General features: G+C 39.7%; 1 long non-coding RNA gene across 1 annotated transcript; it reads right to left on the bottom strand.

The window, feature by feature from the left end:
• Positions 1–1,358: 1,358 nt before the first annotated feature.
• LOC306660701 lies at positions 1,359–18,907 on the bottom strand. Its single transcript, XR_013763718.1, has 3 exons — positions 18,796–18,907; positions 2,696–2,779; positions 1,359–2,082 (listed from the first exon to the last, which is right to left on the bottom strand). It is a non-coding gene; the product is annotated as an uncharacterized lncRNA (long non-coding RNA).
• Positions 18,908–22,769: the final 3,862 nt, after the last annotated feature.

The following is a 22,769-nucleotide window of genomic DNA, read 5'->3' as shown; positions in this document are numbered from 1 at the left end:
TCATTGTCTATAGGCATTATCTATGTGTGCAAGTAAATTTATGTCAGTATTCATGTATTTTGCTCTGTTGATTTACTAGTTCCCACCTACACACCTGCAGGACCTCACATTTAAAGTCCTTCTAGTTCTCGGTGGATAACTAGACAAACAAAATGTGAATATTATCCAACCATATAAAGAAAGGAACTCCTGATTCATGCTAAAACACGGATAAAGACATTATGCTAAATGAATGAAGCCAACACAGAAGTGTTGGGGGCTGTGCCATGTTGACCGCTCCAGAATGGCGCCTGATCACATCGGCAGCGAGGAGGTTAATTGACATAAGCACACAGGTGATTTATCATCCACACACACAATGTATGCGCATGTGTTCTCAAGCACTCCTAATTGTGCCTGCTCGGACATCTAGCGTCTTGCTAATCTTTGCGTAAAAGGCGTGGCCCTGCTCTCCGCCTCCTGGAGGTGATATAAGCATAGGCGGAGCGACACAGCTGGACCACAGCAGCTAGTAGAAAGAAACACAGCAGCAACTAGCAGAAAGAAGCGGCGCAGCAGCTAGCAGGAATAGGGCAAGAAGAAAGAAAAGACAGCAGAACGGCAGCTAGGAAGAAGCGGCTAGCCGATAGAAGCAGCGAGTAGGGGCAGCTGAGAAAGGCAGATCGCAGAGTGGAGAACTGAGACGAATCACTAAAGCACCTTAGGTAGACGCACCCTTAGTTCACAGGATGCAGGACGCACCAGTAAGAAGCAGTAGACCTTAAGTAAGGTGTAGCAAGTCTCTTTTCCTCTAAGCTCTAAGCAAAGCCTGTCCTTCTCTCAAAGTCTCTCTCTTAAGCAAAGTCTCTCTCTCTCTCTCTCTCTCTCTCTCCCCCCCCCTCAAAGCAAGTAAACCTCATTTCCTCTATCCTCTATAAACAAACAAGCAAGAAAGCAGTGCACTAAAGAGAAAGATAGAAGTAGCTCAGTTTCCAGTCCACCACCCATAAGACCCATGCAAATTGTTGCTGCAAGCGGTGACAAATATCCACGGATTTTGTACCGCAAAGAGCCAGCGACAAGAAGGACAAATGCTCTATGCTTCCACTTATAAGAGGCACCTAAGGTAGTCAAATTAATAGAGACAGGAAGTAGGATAGAGGTTACCAGGGAATGGAGGGCCTAGGAAAATGGGGAATTATTGTTTAATGGGGACAGAGTTTCAGTTTGTGTTGATGAAAAAGTTCTGGAGATGGATATTGGCGATGGTTGTGTAATAACATAAACACATTTAATATTGAAATGCATACTTCAAAGTGGTTTAAATGGTACATATATTTTACTACAAAATAGTTGGCATTCAGATTTTTTTAAAAAAGAAAGAAAATTATCCTAGTTGTTCCTGGCACACCTCAGAATTATCTTAAATAATTATAACAAATAATAATTCGCTTGTTTACTGCCATTGCTGTCATTGCCCCCTGCACACACACACCACACACACAGAGAAGGCTGTATCCTTTCTTCCTGTAAGCCCATGCTGCAAAGCTTCTCACACACTAGATGGCACAGGTTTCCCTTTGGTTCTCCCTATTCCACAGCCAAGCTGTGTTCCTTGGAAAAATGGAGAAAGGCTCCTCCCTGGTGCTCTGTGCCAGAGCCCAGGCCCCAAGCAGCATGACTGTGCTTGAAGACTCCCAGTTTTACTACTAGAACAACTTCTTTCTCTGCTATGGTTTAACTAAGATTGTTCCCCTGAACTCTTGCAAAAGTGCAATGCACGAAGTCTCATGTTAATGGTATTAAGAGGGTGGAAACTTAATTGGACTATTGCAGGGCCTTTGTTAAGTGATTAGAATAGATTAGGTCATTAGGGTGGAGTCTGCCTGATGAAATCCTGATGGATTTATAAGGAAAGGAAGAGAGAGGGACATACACAGGTAGATACACATGTACTTCCGCACTCACGTGGTAAAGTCAAGGCAGGTGTGCCTCATCAGAGTTTGGGCTTTGCTCTTTGGATTTCCAGTCTCCAAAACTGAGAACTAGGTAAACCTCTTTTTTTTGGTAAGTATTTGTAAGTATCCTTCCTCAGGTACTTTGCTGTACAAAAAGAAAAAAAAAAAAAAAACTGAACCATTTAACCACCTGGCTACCTGGTCCAAGAACTGGGAAGAGGACCATATTAGGTCACCCCCTCTATTGTCTTAATTTTTCTCTGGGATTCTACACAGAAAATCACCTCACTATATACTTTAGATAAGACCAAAAGCATTTGGTCGGGCCATTAATTCGAAGAGAAATGCAGAGTGAGGATGGATATGCTTAGGTCCTCATGCCAGACCTTGCTTAGACTCAGCTGAAGTAACCTGGTCTTGATTCTAAAACCAGATGTTCAAGGGAGTGTTGGGTCGCATTGAGTCTGACACTATGCTTTCTATTTCTTGTACAAATAACTAGTTGATCAGTTATTGTTATTTATTAATACTCCTCTGTGCAGTCCTGAACACTCTGTCCGAATACGACGGACATCCATGCAATCAGGGAATCAGCTTCTGGGGTGGTGGGGTGAAGAGGAGCAGAGCAGCTGGGGGAGGTAGAACTTCATCCTCTAGCTCCCTCAAGACTTTTTAAAAAATCCTATAATGGGTTGAATTATGTCCCCTGAAAACATAAGTTCAAGACCAACCCAAAATACAAGTGAATGTGCTCTTACCTGGAATTCAGCCTTTGTAGATATAAACAATTTTAGGTGAGGTCATTCTGGTTTAGGGTGGGCCCTAAATCCAATGGCTTGTGTCTATGAGAGAAAGAAGAGGGAAGTAAGGATACAGAGACAGACTCCCAGAGAGGAAGGTCACGTGGTGACCGGCAGAGCTGTTGGTGATGCCGGTGCCAGCTGAGGAATGGCAAGCCTGGGTGCCAGCCACAGAAGCCAAGAGGCAGGCGTGGAGCAGATTCTCCCTTGGAGGCCCCAGGAGGAATCAAGCCTGCCAGCACCTTGATTTCAGACTTTTGTTCTGGACTTGAAATAATATATTTGTTTTGCTCAGCCGCCCAATTTGTGGTAATTTGTTACAGCAGTCCTGGAAAAGTAATACAAAACCTGGATTTTTCCAAGAGCAAGGAACTAGAAAAGCTTTGCTTTGATTTGCTATTATCTTAAGAACAATGAGAGTTTAGTAATTACTCAAGTTTTTTTTTCTATATACAGGTTTTGGCATAGACAACGAGGCCCAACTATGAGGCATCACAAATGAATTTGAGTGTTCCACCTATCGTTTCTTCTTCTGATTTAAAATCTCAATATATATTTGCTATCATTATATTGATATGTCTGTATGTTGTAACAAACTTTTTTTTTATTTTTTGAACTAAAGAGAGGAAAAAACAGTAGTAACTGGATAAACCTGTCTTTCTCTCCCTTCTCCAGGGAAAAGAGCTGAAATATGATTAGCCCAGATTATTAACTCTGAACGAAGCCAGACTACTCTTTGAACCAAAATGACCTACTCATTTCAGAGTTCAGAGTTCAGTCTTCTCATTTCAGGCTAAGGAAAATGGAAGCCTGAGGTCATATGGTTAAATACTAATAGATGCCACCATCTGTGTCCCCAGTTATTCAAAACACTTCTGGTTGAGTATCAGCTATGGGGAAGGGAGGCAGCACCAGCTGGAATTTTATACAGTGTTATAGATGTTATAGATAAGGATGCAAAGTAAAATGATTTATGTTTTTGACAATTGATAATAAGAACTTAACTAAAATCAAACAGCCACTCATCTACATTTGTATTGTCAGATTACCAAAACAAATACCCCTTTTTTGGGGAGAGCTGAGGCTCAAATCCAGGGCCCTGTCCATGCTAAGCACACAGTCTACCAATGAGCTACACCTTTCAGAAAGACTCCGGAGTTATTCTACCTTCTGTTAATTACAAAGTTTAAATTCTACCAGGAGACTTATGTTTCCAGAAATGGAGAACCATATTATTTGGATTGTCTTTAAAATTGAAAAGTTGAAAAAAAAAGATGACAAGTGGACATCTTGGCCAGTTTTTGGATAAAACCTATTTTCAGAATAATATATGGAACAACAGGAACATCAGAGCTACATATGCCCTGAGGAAATTGGAGCAACACCCAGGTGGCCACAGTAGTTACCCTGTGGGCTGAGATAGATAGAAGTCAAAGTCCAGCACAGGGGGACATTACTAGAAGACCATCTCTATACCCCCTAATTGCAAAGAGCAGGATGCTCAACACAAAAGTTAAGCAGTCCTTAACTTGTCCTTCTGCCTCACAATCACAAGAAACTAGAAAATGCTGCCACAGAGCTCTGCAGAATTGGAGAATAAAATGAAAAGAAAAAAAATTCCTTAGAAATAAAGAACTAAAAAAACTTAACACCCAAAAACAAATAATAAATGGGGGGCTGGGGAGATAGCTCAGCTGGTAGAGTGCTTGCCTCGCAAGCACAAGGCCTGGGTTTGATCCCCAGTACTGAAAAAATAATAATAATAATAAATGGGGAATCAATAAATGAGAAAAGGAACTGAACAGGCACTTCACAGAAGAAGAAATACAAATGGTCAACAATTATATGCAAAAATGTTCAACATCTCTAGTAACAAGAGAAATGCAAATTAAAACTAAACTGAGATTCCATCACACTCCAGTCAGAATGGCAATTATCAAGAATACAAGTAACAATAAATGTTGGTAAGGATGTGGGGAAAAATGTTCACTCATACATTGCTGGTAGGAATGCAAATCGGTGCAATCATTATGGAAAGCAATATGGAGATTCCTCAGAAAACTTGTAATGGAACTACCATTTGACCCAGCTATCCCACTCCTCGGTTTATACCCAAAGAACTTAAAATCAGCTTACTACATTGTCACAGCCACATCAATGTTTATAGCAGCTCAATTATCAATAGCCAAACTATGGAACCAACCTAGATGCCCTTCAACAGATGAATGGATAAAGAAAATGTAGTATACATACATAATAGACTATTCCTCAGCCTTAAAGAAGAATGAAATTATGGCATTTGCAGGTAAATGGATGGAGCTGGAAACTATCATGCTAAATGAAGTTATCCAATCCCCAAAACCAAAGGCCAAATGTTCTCTATAATATGTGGAATCCAACACACAAAAGAGAGGGGTGGGCTAGAAGTTCCTTGGATTAGACAAGGGAGAATGAAGGGAAGGGAGGGGAGATGGGAATAAGAAAGAGAGTAAAATGAATTGAACATAACTTTCCTATGTTCACACATAGTTATACCACCAGGGAAACTCAACATCATGTACTACCACAAGAAAGGGATCCTAATTAGAATAAGTTATATTCCACGTATGTATAATATGTTAAAACATACTCTACTGCCATGTATATCTACAAAGAACAAATTTTTTAAAAGGAACAAATATTTTTAAAAATATTGGCCACAGACCTGTCCTCCATGTACTGGTGTTCTGAGGAATCCAGAGAACTTTGAGACTTAAGATTTGGTCTGAGTGATTCCCAAGAAGAAAGGTTTCTTCTCAGCCTCTGGCAGCAGCCCATGCCAAGCCTCCCAGGAGGGGGCATATTCATCCTGCACCTCAGGAAACCCCCAGTAACCATTTCTAAGGGCCATGGCACAGTGTGGTTAAAGATATCCAGCACTAGAGAAAGCCAGGCAGCAGGAGGGAGGACCACCCAGAACAAGGAACAGTAGAAAAAAACAGGCATAGACTCCAGGGATCAGAAGTCTAGACTCAGATTGTAAACCTACTGTGCTTAACAGGTTTAAGTAAATAAACAACAAACTTAAAAATATTTGCAGGAAATAGGAAACTATAAAATAATTTTATTATAAATTCTCTATAGCTAGATATTGATATCAATATAAATATAGATCTGGATGGATGTCTTCATCAGCAGATTGGACATAGAAGAAAGGATTAGTGAACTGAGGGTAGCTCAGAATATATTATCAAGAATTTTTTAGCAAACAGTCAAAAATGTGGAAATATAAAGCTGAGGAAAGAGACCTGGAGAAGATAAGAGAGGTCTAACCCATATATTTTTTTTTAAATTTTCTTTTAAACAATAAGGATTTCTACAACAAAATAACCTAAATATCTTTACCATGCCTAAACATTTATAATTCCTTAATACTGTCAAATATCTAGTCTATCTGGCATACATTTGATCAAAATCCCAGAAAGCTGTATGATCACACGAATGTATGGACTCTACATCATGTACAACCAGAGAAATGAAAAGTTGTGCTCCATTTGTATATAATAAATTAAAATGCATTCTGCTGTCATGTATAACTAATTAGAACAAATAATTTAAAAAAAAATCCCAGAAAGCAAAGAAAGAGAATGATAAAGATTCAATATTTCAAGAAATCACAGCTAAGAATTATCTATCATTAATAAAAGATACTATTTTTGGTTTCACCAGGCCAGTTATTATCAAGAAGAATAATTTTTTTTAAAAAATCTGTACTTAGATACAGTGAAGTGAACCTGAAGAACAGCAAAGATAAAGAGGGAAGGGAGAGAAGAAAATAGCCAGAGAAAATGTTAGATTCCCTTTGAAGAAAGAGGATTTAAGCGTACAGCAATATGGTAGCCAGAAACCAGTGATATGGTAGCTGCAACACACCAGTAGAAAATAACCGCCAGTTATTTAGAAAAACCGTAGAAAAATCCTGCATGTGGGCTGGGATTGTGGCTCAGTGGTAGAGCACTTGCCTGGCATGTGCAACGTACTGGATTCAATCCTCAGCACCACAACATACAAATAGGTAAAATAAAGGTCCATTGACAATGAAAGAAATATTAAAAATAAATAAACAAATTAAAAACCTGCATATGGAGAGCAGTGACTTGGTCCATGGTCCTTGCCTCAGAGCTGTGGCTGTGCTTTGTTCTGGAAAATTTCTGTGCAAAGGTACAGGATAAGGTTTCCCAGTCGCTACGGTGACACCCCACCTAAGGAAGCTCTCTGGTAAGGCACAGAACTATATCAGTCTTGACCTTGAGCTCAGACACCAGAAGCTGGGAATAGAGAATTCTGGGCCTAACAAGATAACCACAATGTCTCACAAGTGCTCCAACCTCAAGGTCTATCTGCTGTGTAGAAAATTTCCCACAAATAAACTTTTGGTGATAAAACCTACATAATAAACATGCTGTGCTCACTCTGGATCACTGTTTCTCCATCAGAGGTCAATGTCCCACCTGGTCCCAGCTTTCTCTTTGTAAATGTTTGTGTGTCTTTCTTAATCCCCCATTGCCTCTCGCTGGTTTCTAGGGTTCAGCCTTGTAGGTCATAGCACCTGCTTGCATGAAAGATTATCTCTGAGATGCACAGTGTGTGTAGGCAACCTGAAGTCCTAAAATTGAATATTTTATTAAACAGTTCTTTAAGCACATTTATGCACAGACACATATAACTTTAATTCACCATCTAAAAAGCCCTCACGTCCTTTTACTCTGTCACTTCCACCTTTCTCCCCACCAAATCCCACCACTATTACTTACCCAATTTAACTTCTCCATTAACACAATTCTCCTTTATGATTTAAAAAAATTTATTTTCATTTTCAACATGACATGGAATCAAAATAAAAGAATGATTTGAATAGTGCTGTTGCATTCAACCATTTTCATCTTTTTTTTTTTTTTTAAACAAATATAACTAGGTCTATGTTTCTAAGTGTTGTGAGCTGGGCGCTGTGGCACATACATGTAATCCCACCGCTCAGGAGGCTGAGGCAGGAATATTGCAAGTTCAAAGTCAGTCTCAGCAAAAGTGATATGCTAAGCAGCTCAGTAAGACCCTGTCTCTAAATTTAAAAATACAAAATAGGGCTGGGGATGTGACTCAGTGGTCAAGTACCTCTGAGTTCATTCCCTGGTCCCCTCCACCCCGCTAAAAAAAGAGTGTTGTGAAAGTTGTGCTCTCAATATTCTAATTGCTAGAGGCTTTTGAGAAAGCATTTGGGAAATAGATATTGAGATCCTCAAAGTATTCAGTTCTTTTGGTCTGGAGATTTACTTCTAGGGAAGTAGTTCCCAAATACAGAAAAGTATTTGTGCAAAAGAAATGCATCATAATATGTTTTAATTAAAAAATTAGAAATAATAATAATAAGTACAGTTTAAAAATTATGACATACTTATGCACTGGAATATCTTATAGCTATTAAAAAGACACCTACAATAGGACAAAACAGAAGAAAATGTTTATGGTCTTATGTTAAAAGGAAAAAGCAAAATACAAAGTTATTTCTTTACTATGATTTTCTGCATTAAAATATTTGCAGGAAAGAAGAATAAAATTATGGCATTTGCAGGCAAATGGATGCAGTTGGAGAATATCATGCTAAGTGAGATAAGCCAATCTCAAAAAACCAAAGGACGAATGATCTCACTGATAAGCGGATGATGACACATATAGGGGGTGGGAAGGGGGCAAGAATGAAGGAGGGACTCTATAGAGGGATAATGGGGGGAGGGGTGGGGGAGAGAAAAAAAAATAACAGAATGAATCAAAAACAATTACCCTAGGTAAATGTATGATTACACAAATGGTATGTTTCTACTTCATGTACAGAGAAACAAGATGCATCCCATTTGTTTACAATAAAAATGAATTAAAAAGAAAAAGAAAAAAATGTGAAATTAAAAAAAAATATTTGCAGGAAAGGTATAAAAATGCTATAGTGACTGCTCTATTATAGGTGATTTTTCTTTCTTTCTTTTTTTTTTTTTTTTTTTTTGTGGTACTGGGGATTGAACCCAGGGCCTTATGCTTGTGAGGCAAACACTCTACCAACTGAGCTATATCCCCAGCCTGATTTTTCTTCTTCTTGATTATTATTTTCTATATTTTATAAAATATATCTCCAACAAATATTATTACCTTTACAATGAGAAAATTATTTAAAAAATCTAATTGGTATTTCTTAACCTGGGTAGAGGAGAAACTCAGTTGTGAATTTTATAATTTATTTTTATTTCTACATATCTCTATCATATTTATGTAATGTAACAACCAACCAACCAAAATATAAATAGATGACTGATGGAGTTAGGATGTGACCATATATAAGGTAATTTAAAAGTCAGAAATTAAAGGATGCTGTATCCCTTGCTTTTGCCATTCATGAAACTTTAATTCACTGCTAGTTAAAAAAGAAAGAGAGAGAGAGAGAGAAAATAAAATAGGAGAAAGAAATGTCCTATTTGTAAACTAGATATTATAAATCCATTTACATGCCAGATAGAGTAATCCAAATTATCTATTTAAATAAAAATAATATGTTGCTATCCTTTCTAATCATAAACAGAAGAAAATTTATCTCTCCTAGCTGTGATAAAAATAGCATCTTCTCTTAAATAAGCCACTTCCATAAATTATAAGCTCATCTGATTGAGATTACACACTTAAACACACGCACAAAGCTATATATATTATCATCAAGCATTTTGAATATAGAATCAAAAATATGGAAAATGCAAAGCAGAGGAAAGAGTCTGGGAAGATCTAGTAAGAATATCTAACATACATTTTTAGAATAACATGCATTTCTGAGAAATATATATTTTAATTATATTCTCATAAATTACATAAGTTCGAAATTATATAAATGCTACTCAAATGGATACGACCGTATCAATGTGTTTGAATGTTATCTGCCTAGGGGTCCCCAAGGGTCAAAGACAGATAATGGGAAGGGCGGTGGGAGAAAGGTTTTGTTAGAATCAAACTCCTAGGCCCTTAGTTTTCTTCTGTTTTATTCTCTCCCTGAGTTTGGTTCTTCTCTTGTATTCTTTATCAGTCAGAGTCATCCTGGTCTCTCCTTCATCTCCCACATGCAGATATGAATTCCTGCTGACTTTACTGTGTATCTATGTCTCAAATGTGTCCCTTCCCCCTGATCCCACTCAGTTGGCTGCTTGGTCTATTGCATTCCCTGGGGACTGGTCTCCCTGACAGTCTCCAATAGCTGCCAAAATGATGTATCAAAGATGTGTATCAGCCAGGCACAGTGGCACACTCCCAGTGGCTCAGGAGGCTGAGGCAAGAGGATCAAGAGTTCAAAGCCAGCCTCAGCAAAAGGGAGGCACTAAACAACTCATTGAGACCCTGTCTCCAAATAAAATACAGAATAGAGCTGGGGATGGGTTCAGTGGTCAAGTATCTGAGTTCAATTCCCAGGACGGAAAAAAAAAAAAAAGATGTATATCTGATGGCACCACTTCCAAGCTTTCACTCAGTCCCCAAAATCCTTATTTTCACACTTAAGTGTGCCAGCAACCACTTTAGTTATTGAATATGTTAGTAAACAAGACAGATCAAGTTCATACACTCAAGGAATTTAAATCCTAATAGGGGATAAATAATCCAAAGCCAGTCTCAGGTGCCTCTTTATATAGCCCTGACCTTGCCTGCCTTCTACCATCCTGCCTATGTACATCAACCATCCCATCAGATCCCAGCACCTCCTGTCTTGTGCTTCGTGTTCAGACAATATTCAGCTTTTTGCGGTTCAGCTTAGGCATCCTTTTCCCCCTGAAAATATTTCCCTGTGCCCCATGCTATGCTGTACATCATTCTGTCCCAGCAGGCCACACATTTTATTAGAACTAAATGCACATGTGTTTGTCTCCTTCATGAGGCTTCAAGTTCTTTGAGAAAGGAGATTGTGTCTCCATCAACTTTGTCCTTCCAGTGTTCAACACAGTAGAGGTAGAAAAGAAAGGAATCAGGATCAGTTGATTCAAACAGCTGACTGTGGTATTGGTTTCACATTTGGAGTACCTGGCACAGGAAGGTGTTCCTGGGCAGGACCTCAGAAATATTAGGGGAAAAGAGGGTGTGAAAAGAAAAAGAGCTTGGCTAGAGGCTCAACGGTAGAGCATGTGTGTAGCAGCCGCAAGGCCCTAGGTTCAATCCCCAGCACCAAAAAAAAAAAAAAAAAAAAAAAAAAGTGTTTGCTCACCAGCAATTTTGGCACTTCCTCAACTTTGGCTTGCTTGTGAATATGAAAATGACAAGGGAAGACTGCTTCTTCTAAATAGCACTCTGCAGAGGACAAAAGTCAGATCACTTTATTGTTGCCTTGACTTTTATTATTTGCCTTCCAGGCTACTCAAACCCTGTTAAAATTATAGAAACAAGGAATGTGAATGTTTCCATTGGCCCTTTAGAATCCCCGTGAAAGTAATGATGAGGTACTCCTGTTCAAATTTACATCTTTTCTGACTTGTGCTATTACTTAAACTATTTGGTTGCTGGGGTTTTTATTAAGTAATTAGGAAGCATTAAGTAATTAAGCAGAAGCAGCATAGACCCAAAGGTGATTATACTCAGTCCTTAAACCAAAAGAAATTCACAGTAAACAAAAAATGTACTATTTAAGTAAATGAAGAAAATAGGCAAAGCACCTAACCCCAATTGCTAGTTAAGTCATTAACCAAACAAAATCTACTCTCTTTAAGCAGGGTGACACTGAATGTCAGAAACAAACTGAATCTGATAAGTCTCAACAACACAACTAAAAAGAACCAGTACAATGACTAGATGGGGTGAGGGGAAGGACGTCTACCAGTTATGTTCTAGTTAGCAACAGAAAAACCCAACTCAAATGTGTCCAAACAATAAAAAAGATTTGTAGGAGCATCAAAAGGAAAACTAAGAGTTAACAAAGCAAACTAATCAGGGAAGGTTAACAGTATGACCAACAAAATTCTGGTGACTACACAGTACAGATTTATTTATTTATGCAACTATCTAGTCCCATGTTCTTGCTCAAGCAATAGTCCGGAGAAGTCATCCTCCATGTGGTTATGTCTGCCTTGATCTTTGGCCCATGTTCCATTGGGTAGATCTCAGACACATGACCATTAATTCCAAGGAAGTCTGGGAAATGTAGTCCAGCTGGTGCCCAGGAAAATAAAGGGAAATGCTGGTGAATAGTTAGCTAGTTGGTTGGGAGCTAAATGTTTTCTAGCTTTTATCCAATGAGAAGCCGAGCACCCGAGTCCCTGCATTCTAAGTAAGAGACTGAGAGCCATCCTAAGGGATTGCCTGGATCACATGCACATCCCTGAACTGATAAACTAACCAAGGGACTAAAGTTCCCAGAGCCCCCTTCCTCAGCTGGGCATGGGTCAGTGTTCTCTGAAATGCCTGGGCTACATAGGAAAGAGGTAAGTATGTCAGGAAATAGGAATAGATGATGGATGGGCAACTAATAATAACCACAGAAGGTTCTGGTTCCAGAAAAACTGGAATATCAAAAAGAATTGCCAAGACAGCTCAAGGATCTAGAGTACACTATGGGATAAACATGTAAGCTGGTTACTGGAACTCACTTGGCAGAGTAGGAAGAGAGATAACTTTCCCTCCTGTCTTAGATGATGCCAAAAGTCCCCCATCACAAGGGACAGAGTAACAAGAGAAAATCATACAAATTTAAGTTTTATGTGACATGGGAGCCTTCATAAAGACACAAAGACCTGAAGAAATGGTAAGCCTGCGTATTTTTTATACAGGGTTTGATGAAGAAGTAGGATTAGAAAAAGAGATAGAATCTGATGGAAATACTGGGGGAATTTTGCAAGGCCTGTTTTTTCAGATTCTTCTCAGTGTCCCTATATCTTTGGAGATACATACGTTCCTTTTCTCCATAAGTAGGGGAAGGCTCCTCTCAAGTGACAGTCTCATGACCCAGTTCAGGGGAAAGAGTCAGGGCAAAGAAAGTGGCCTTCTTGCTTCTGCCAATTCTCAAATTCCTTCTGCTTAATATTTTGGGGTGGGGTGTCCTGAACCCCGTTGACAGCCAATTGGGCCCTTTGAATGAAGCCAGAGCCCTGCTCCAGGCAAACTGGAAGTAAAGAGTCCCCCTGCCTTTGTTCTGAGCACTTGTCTTTGGGTCCCTCAGACCTTCATGCACAAATAAATCCGTACAGAAGGGCAACCATGGTCTAGAAGCTTCGAGGCTACAGAGGCTGGAAATGAGAGAAGTTGGTAGGTAGTCTTCATATTCCACTTCATACTCCATCATGGGATGGAGACTTACTCTAGGAAGTGAGTATACAGATTTTCTCATTAAAATCCCCAAAACAGGAGCTGAGGGAATATATCAGTGGTATAGTATGTGCTTAGCATGTGTGAGGGCCAGGGTTCAAATCCCAGCACCGACAACGAAGAAATAAAAGCAACAACAAAAACCCAAACTCTGTTATTCTGGAATGGCAGGTTTTGAATCTATTGTTTCTTTCACTAGTATTTCAGTCTGTTTATTATTGTTAGAGAATATCTCTAATCACAAATGAACCAGTGGATTTTGTAAGCTTATAACCCACAAATGACAGAGGCAGGAGACTGTAAGCAAACCTCAGATCAGCAAGCTTTCCTTTATTCTGCAGTGAGGTCCATGGATCAGGCATGGGAAGGCCCATTTCCTGGGTATGGCGCTGGCCTCCCAGTTACAGGAGTCTGGGTTTTATAGTTTTATTGGAGACTGTGGATGTTCAGTTTTGACAGTCAGGGGCTAGTTGTACAGGTTAGAACTTTAACTTAGGAAGGTAGTTGGTTGAAACTCATTATTATCTGGGGAGAGAGGAGTTTTACTTTCTCTGAGATCCATTGTTTCCCAGAGTTTCAATATCTGCTGTGTCTCCATTTAAGACAAATTTACTATGGGGAAGATCAAAGTTCAGGATCCAGCATTCAGTATTTGCCTCCCTCCTTCAAGATGCACTGGGGTTGGGAAGGGGTAACTGTTTGCTTTTGGTGGAGATGCTGGGGATGAACCTGGGAAGGGTTGAAAGTTTGCTTTATCCCCTCAGGACCCATTGTTATTAGCAAAGGGTGCACTGGGAGAGGTTTAATGTTTGACCAGTTTCCTCTCCCTCCTCCTGAACCACACTGTCCCTCTGCTTTTCTGGGGCAGCTGTCTTGTAGGAATATTATTTTCCATAACCCTTCAGTTTTACCTTTTGACCCAGCTAAGGGAGACTTATCCATCATCCCCTCTAATACGAGAATATAAAGTGAGTCCTACACTCCTTGATTTTGTGAAATTTGTATTCATTTTTAATATTGTTTTTCAGGATTGCAAATTGCCAAGTCTACTCCAGACCCCCTGGTTGCCGCTGTCACTCAAGTTTTATGTTTGGAATTTTGTTGTCATTGATCCTGAGAAAGAATGTTCAGGAAACTTGCCATGTAAAGTTAAAAGTGTTTTGAAATCTACAGCATATTCCCCAAACACCATCTTTCTTTCTGACCGAACCTGTTCGGCGATATTTCCCACCCTTCAGGAACAGCCAGGCTGGGTGCTGACAGCCCAGAGGAAGTGGGAGAGAAGAAGGATAAACATGAGAAGGACAGGCATCCAGGAATGGGAATAGAATAGGGCGCTTTGTTCTCTCCCCTCAGTCCCCAGGCCAGGGGAGTTGGGGAGTAGAAAGCCAAGTAGAAAGCCCTTCTCTTAACCCTGTGGAACCTGGAAACCACACAGCTTGTAACAATGCAGCAATTCAACAAACCTTGTATTCCAGGTTCTGTTATTGTACAAAGCATCCCTTCTGGCTGAGAGGATGGAATGGTGGAAATCATTGAAATATCATTCAATAATATATAATAAATATTGGAACAACTATAGAATTATTTTAAGATGAGCTAGACTCCTATTGATAAGGAAATGTATCCAAGATATAGAGTCGAGAGGAAATTTTTCTTCCAGGACAGTGTGCATACTAAGACCCCTCTTTTGATTATTTTTAAAGTGTAGATAATGATCGAAATTGGATATACAGTGGAGCTGAGTTTAAGGCTGGAGAATTCTGATTTGCCTCAGAATTTGCCTTGGTCAGTTCCAAGACCTGAACTTAATTTTGTATTTTTCATAAAGAGTCTTAAAAACACTATCAGTGTTAGGTACAACACCTGAGTCACTCCCTGATATTTACATACATAATAAACACTACAGCCTACCTTTACTCCCACAGGAAGTTGGAATGTGGAGACTCTATACTTTTCTATCAATCAAAAAACATGTCCTCCTTCTGTTCCTTTGAGGTTCTCTGTTCCCTGGCCCAGAACCCCTGCAGCCTTCCCTGTGTTTCCTACTTTATCTCCAAGTGAGATCGTTCATGGCTTTGTAAATATAAACCATGATTCAAATGGTATCACTGCCCCACACCCCAGCGGAACTATGGGACAGTGTCCACCATCATTTTTCTCCAACTTCCATTGGTCCTATTTTCCTACTAGTAAGCATCCTGATCCTTCATTTCCTTCACATTCCCTTATCTCCACCTTGCCTCTGCCCCTCTCTCTCCCCAATCCTGTTCATTTTCCAGTGAAAAACCAAAACTCAAAAACCGATGTATTCCTGTTTCCAGGATAGAGACTTTATTTTTCAGTAGTGATAAAAAAAAAAAAAAAAAAAAAAAAAAAAAAAAAAAAAAAATGGTCTAGCACAACAAATGTGTCTAAAATCTGTTTAAAATTTAAAGACAAAAATTTGGTTTTAATATCCATAAAACCAAAGGCAGTGCTTTTCCTTGAATCAGATTATGGTGACCTTTGCACACATTTTCCTTGAAGGGTAATCTTTGGTCCCAGAGAAGCTTAGGACTATTTACTGCTATCTAAAATTAACTTTATGGATCAATTATATTTTTCTTAAGTATCTTAATTTTTTTTAATTTTGCATTTTATATCAAAATGCCATATTCAGGTAGTACTTCAGAACAATTAGACTAAATTATTTGGTTATCATGAAAATAGTATATTGATTTTTTGTAATCAGCCTTATTTATGTGAATTGAGTAGGAAAGAAGTGAATTTCACTACAATGTGTATCATTTCGAATTACAGTCAGCTGTGTATAACAGTTGGACACTTGCTCCTATAAAAGGATTTTGCAAGTAGTTAGTTTGGAGTTGGTTTGGTAAGGTACTGAAGTTCATTAAGGACTCAGTCTCTCTCAGGCTGTCAACTATGCATTTCTAGGTTATGACCCTGGTACTCATGGTCCAAGAAGGGGAATAGTGCTCCAGTCATCTCATCTATGTTCCAGAAAAAAAGAAAGAATAAACACAGACAACTTTCATTAAGAGAAGACTTCCAGAAGTATCACACAGAACTTTCACTTACATCTCTATAATTAGCACCTAATCATCAGACCAAGTCAACTGCAAATGATACAAGGAAATGCCATCTTTTACCTGAACTGTAATGTGTCAGCCAAAAATTGGGGATCTCTTACTGAAGAAAAGGGGAGACTGAAATTTGTATTCCCTGGCACTATCTTAACGTAAATAATCTCTCTCTCTCTCTCTCTCTCTTTTTTTTTTTTTGGCAGTGTTGGGAATTGAATCCAGGGCCTTGTGCTTGTGAGACAAGCACTCTCCCAACTGAGCTATATCTGCAGCCCCATAAATAATATCTTGATTTATATATTCTATGCCTCTTTTCACAAAACTTTAATTCTGTTAAGAGGTAAATCAAATAAAAATCTGATTTAAAAAAAAGGCAAAACCTGTTTCAATCAGTATAGGATATCATCAAAATTTAAATAGATTCATGGTATCTGCAACACATGATTGGCTGCATTCAAGACTTCACTTGGAGGATATAGATACATTCAGGGATCCTAACTATTGCACTTACTGAAATCTGGAAAGTTCATACCAGACTGAGTAAGTCTGACTGCAGAATTCAGTGCTAGAGAACAGAAAGCAGCAGGTGAGGCTCCTGTCCCAAAAAACATTTCCATTAGTGTTGGAAAATAAGCTAATTAACTTCTTCAGCTTTTAATATATCCACAGTACAAGAGTTATCCATATAATGTTAGAGGAAAATCCATATGGCAGTATGTAATTTTTTTCCCCAATCAAATGTTACAGACAATAAGTGCTGAAAGTAATTACATGTGGATCTAGTGATGAGAAGGTTGAGATAATCTGTAACTAAAGAAAGAAAAGATTTGAAAGAGAAAGCATAAAGAAGTGCAGATTGTAGACTGAAGAGTAATCATGCATTAAATGCTGCTACATGTTGGCATTTTACAAGGTACCTTGCATAACACATGAGATAAATATCACTATTCCGTTTTCAGATGATGAAGTCGAACGAAGCTCTGATAAATAATTTCCATTGGTTGAATAACCAGATAATGGAGCAGAATTTGAATGCAACTCTTTTCCAAAATCTATGCTCTTTCTACTACGGAATTCTACTTGGAGAGCAGCATACATGTGTCTTAATCCAAGCCTCTTCAACCGGGAGGTTCTGGATGAAGTTGCATTTATATTCAGATTTCACTAGCCCAAGTCCCCATCTCTTATTCATGTAAGAATTCTGAATTTGCCTGATGAATGGGTCTGTTCTGCTGCCCTGCAAAAGCATCTAACAACCGGGCAAGTGTGGCCACCACTGACCTTGACTGGTTCCAGCAAACCTCACACACACCCTGTTCCCTTGCACTACGGTAATTCTCTCATCCTAATAGTTCAGCAGCTTCCCACTGTAAAAAGACTGCTCTCCCTTTTCTATATCACACTCAGTTGGTGCAATGGTTTGCATGTTGAGTGTCCCCTAACATCCCATGTGTTAGAGACTTCATCCACAGGGTGGCACTATGGGCAGGTGGGGGAAACTTTGAGAGATGGGGCCCTGTGGGAGGTCCTAGAGCATTGGACCAGTGCACTTGAAGGGTATTATGTGAACCTCTTCCTTTTCTTTTTCCTTTCTGGTCATGAGATGAGTGGTTTTGCTGCATCATGTGCACCCACCATGATGTGCCACCTTGCCACAGGCCCAAGGTGACAAGGCAAATCAATCATGAATGGGGACCTCCAAAACTATGAACCAAAATAAGCCTTTTCTTTTTATAAGTTCAGTATCTCAGGTATTTTATTATAGTGATGGGAAACTGACAAACACAGTTAGTTTGGGACTACAAGGTCAAAAGTGCTTTGAGGACTAAGGTTGTAACTCAGTGGGAGAGCGCTTGCCTAGCTTGTGTGAGGCACTGGGTCCAATCCTCAGCAGCACATAAAAATAAATAAACAAAATAAAGACATTGTGTCCATCTACAACTAAAAATATTTTTTAAAAAAGTGCTTTGATGGCATAGCAGAGTTGATCAGTATATTAGTTCATTGAGTACTATATTTGTTTCATTCATTCAAGTACGTATCAAGGACCTCTTAGTGAACACGAGGCAACAAGACCAAGCAAACTGGCACAGCTAAGTGTTATTTTAGTGGGAGGGGGCAATGGACATAATTATTGCTAAGGTGGTAAATCCCATTAAGAGAAAAACAAGAGGGTTGTAATAGTAAATAATGACCAACAATAGGGTGGAGTTTGCATCTAAAGTATTAGCTTGATTGTTTGCATCCAAAAAATTAGAACATCTAATATGATAGCAATTTCTTCTTTCTCAAAAGCAACTTTGTTTAAATTTCTCGGAGTTGTCACTCATGCCAGGGTAGCTGAATGAATAGTCAAAGGAGCAGCTCTGAGGCTTTCCTTTGAATCATAATTTTCTTCTGTGCCTGCACACTTTTGCAGAATCCTCTTCATCCCACCAACCCCCTTTATCCACATCAGTGGTTCTAAAAGCTGACCTCTCCACCACCTTATAATGCCATCTTAATGGTACATATGAACGTTCTGGCTGATACTTTCAAGAGTATCAGGGTATTAGAGTTCTCTAGAGGAACAGAATCAATAGGAAGTATGATTATTAAAGGGGATTTATTAGATTGACTTACACAACCAGAAGTTGGATAGTCCACAATGGCCATCTGCAGCTGGAGAGCTGGAAGAATTAGCAGCTGCGCAGTTCAAGACTTGGAAGCCCCAGAACAAGAAAGATCTTCAGAGATCTAGTCTGAGACCAAGGCTTCTGGAAACTCCCTGGAGAATCACTGGTAGAGTCTGCTTTGGAAGAATGAAGAAGTGAGAGTCTGATATCCTCAGATGATCGAAGTAGCACCCGTTCGAGAAGAGTCGAGCTTACATCTGCATCTGCTTCCTTGTTCTTCCAACTTCTATTCCATCCTATTGGGTGATGCTACTCACACTTAGGGAGGGTCTCCACTTCAGTTCACTACCCCACATTCCAATCATTCCTAGACCCCCTCATTGACACACCCAGAGGCCTCTTAATCATTGATATCTCTTAATCCAATCAAGTTGACAATTCAAATGAACCATTACAATCAGTAATGCAGAAAAGAGAGGCAAACACCACATCTTTACCAAGTCTTGCTCCAAAGTCATCATCTGGTCTCTCATTATAGTGATGAAGTATGATTATATTAGCACATTTGAAATCACTGATGACCACAGAGATGGGAAAATTGCTATAAACCTCACAGGTGGGCTGGGGATGTAGTTCAGTGGTAAAATGCAAAATGCTTGCCTAGCATGTCTGAGGCCCTGGGTTTGATCCCCAGCACCATCATTAAAAAACAAAGCAAACAAACAAAAACCACCTTACAGGTGGTTAACAAGTGTGGAATGATCAGTCCCAGATTTGCTGTGTAACTAATATCTAGAAAAATGGCAGAATAACTTGTTTACATCTGGTCAGTTTGGTTTCATTGTACTGGCAACCTCAACTGGCATGATGAACCAAGAAGAAGGAAGATGAAAATATGCAGGAGGATGGAAAGTCCAGGGATTCTTTTTCTAGGGATGGAATACATAGATGCAAGTAAAAGGCTTCAATGGACCAAAAATTAAAAATAATTTAAAAGTTCAAAAATAATGTCTAATCAAGTTATTAGAATCCCTGGAAGATCTCTAAAAATCAACAGCAGAAAGATCAGTAGAATAGAGGGAAGGGAATAGAGGGTGGGAGAAGTGGAGGGAAAAGGGAAGTACTAGGGACTGAATTAGACCAAGTTGTATTTTATGCTTTTATAATTATGTCAAAATGAATCCTAATGTTATGTATAACTAAATAGAACCAATAAAAAATTTTAAAAATTAAAACTCGCCAAGTGTGGTGGCACATGCCTGTAATCCCAGAGACTTGGGAGACTGAGACAGGAGGATCGTGAGTTCAAAGCCAGCCTCAGCTACTTGGTGAGTCCCCAAGCAACTCAGGAAGACCTTGTCTTTAAATAAATACAGAAAAGGACTGGGGGTGTTGCCCAGTGGTTAGTGCCCCTGGGTTCAATCCCCTTACCAATAAATAAATAAATAAATAAATAAATAAATAAATAATCAATCTAGATGTCTCTAGAAAGTAGAGTGAGTTGGTTTTGGATGGTCTCGGGGATGAATATGTTTCTAAAGTTCCCAAGTGAGTCTAATATGTCTGCAGAGTGGCAGGTCGCTGCCACTTGAGAGGCATCAGAATTATCCAGAGGGCATCGCCATCTTTCTGCTGATTGAATTCCCTTATTTGCCCCTTACCTTGCCCTATAGAAATGGCCTGGCTGCCTCTCTAAACCCACTGAAGTCTCTTGATTTTATTGTCTTTGATTTTCATACTTCAAGCAGTGCTTCTCAAACTTTAATGGATATTAAAAGCACCTGGGGATCTTGTGAAAAGGCAGATTCTGGGTGTTTGTTGGGGGTGGGGGAGGGGGAAAGAGAAACAGTATCAAGTTTCTGTTTTGCAGAAGATTTCTGGAGATGTGTCACACAATGATGTAGTTGCACTTAATGCTGAACTACACACTAAAAATAGCTAGGATGGTAGATCTCATATTATTTTACTACAGTCTTCTAAAAATGCCAATTCCATAGGTTTGGGGCAGAGCTTAAGACTCTGCATTTCTTAGAAGCACCCAATTGATGCTGGTACTGTTTTCCCAGGGACTACTCTTGTATTTACCAAAGTTTCAGGTGCTCCCGGGTGACCCAGGGAGCTTAATTTCTTCAAGATTCTCCATCTCCATCTCAGAGACCCTTATCTAGCAGGTATGAGGTAGGGTTTAGGGGGTCCATACTGTGGATTCATTGAAAATTAATTCCTCCATGACCTTTACTTCCAAGGGTGAAGTGCGGAAACTGATCATTTACTGATATGAACTGCTTCTGACATTTCATTTCTTATGCAAATTTCAAAGTTGTTGTGTGTTTTTAGCTTCATGGAATTCAGTGTCCTTGCCTAGCTCAGCTTGCTTGAAATGGCAAAGATCCTCAATGGGAAGAGGGAGTGGACCCCAGAATCTAATCAGCCAGTGCCCGCTTTGGCTGGCTGTGGGTTCAAGATTGTCCTGGAGCGCATAGAATACCATATGGCCCTAGCAGATTAGGACTCCACAGTGTACCACACCTGACTAGTACCAGAGTGCCACACCTGACTGGCACCTCCCAGGCTACCTGTGCTGTGGCCGAATCACCCTCCCACTCCATCCCCAGGTGAAAGTAATAACCAGACAACCCAGGCATACTCCTGGCAGGTCTCAGGGTCCCAGAGTCACCCAAAGATCTACTAGACCCTACACCTCTGATCTCAGGGATCTGCTGTTATTATCACCATTTCACTGGTAAGAGAACAGAACTCTGCTAACTTTCCCAAAGTCAGAAAGTCTGTAGGTAACAGCCAGGATTTGACACTAGCTTAGTCTGGTAGAGTTGCCCAGGCTCTTCCCATTATGGGGACTATGTTCCCATGAGCCAGGGAACTGGGCCAACAGTGGATTGCAGCCCAGGAGCATGGATTAGAATTAAGGTTGTGGCTTAGATGCCAGGAAAGAGCCCTCCATTCAAAACACTTCTCCAGTGCTCACTGTCTCTGGCAAGTAGCTCTGCAGAAGGATTTCCACTTAGAATGATTTGCACCAAGTGGTGAATAAGGCTTAGCCTTCCTAACAAGTAATGGAATTTTTAAGTCACTTGTTAACCTAAATGAGTCCATGGTTGCTAGCAAGTGTAAGAGAAATTCATGAGGGCATTTAGGGGTGGAGTATTGAGGGGCTTTCCTTTTGTATAAGACCTTTGAAGTGGAAAGGAACACTAGAACATCTAGTCTCATTTTTCCTTGTTTCAGGATGAATTTCCATAAAACAAATTATGAGCATGTTTTAATACACATCCCCACATGTCCATTAACAAATTTCTTTATCATTTACCCACCCCTACTACTTTATACTGAATAGGAATTGAAGAGATTGTTATTAGAATTCAGACCTATATATTTATTTGCCATGTGTTGAGTGACTCTTCACCAGATTCTGTGCTCAAAGTTTAAAATATAAAAATCAAAATAAAATGCTTGGCTCCAGGAAATTCAGTCTCTGGTGGATATATAATTGTTAGGGTGCTAACGTGGCTCAGAGGAGGAAGTAATAAAATATCTGGAAGGATGGCAGGTGTAAGAATTTACTAGGCTAGTGAGCAGAAGCAAGAACTTTCTAGGTGGAGGGCTGGGGAAGGGCACTTGAAAACCCAAAGCAAGTGGCTTTCCTTGGATCTAAGGGTGGCATGAAGAAGGTGCAAGAAGCAGGCAGGGTCTGGGTGCATCCACCAGAGAGGTTTGAGAGACAAAGGAAAGTGTGATCACAGAGAGGGATTCACAGAGGTAAGCAACCTGGAGAAGCCAGAGGCTGTTAGACAGTCAGGTAGCACCCAAGGTGTGGGGTCCAAAGGGAAGCTTCAGAGAAGCAGTGTGTTATCCTGGCTTGAATTGCTATGACCACAATACCTGACAAGAATGACGTAGAGGAGGGGAAGTTTATTTTGGCTCAGGGTTTCCCAGATTTAATCCCTGGAGGGGCGACTCCAT

This window comes from Sciurus vulgaris (genome assembly GCF_902686455.1).
Source record: "Sciurus vulgaris genome assembly, chromosome: 5".
Taxonomy (NCBI): Eukaryota; Metazoa; Chordata; class Mammalia; order Rodentia; family Sciuridae; genus Sciurus; species Sciurus vulgaris.
The sequence above is the reverse complement of the archived record's forward strand: the minus strand, read 5'-3'. Positions and strand labels throughout refer to the sequence as shown.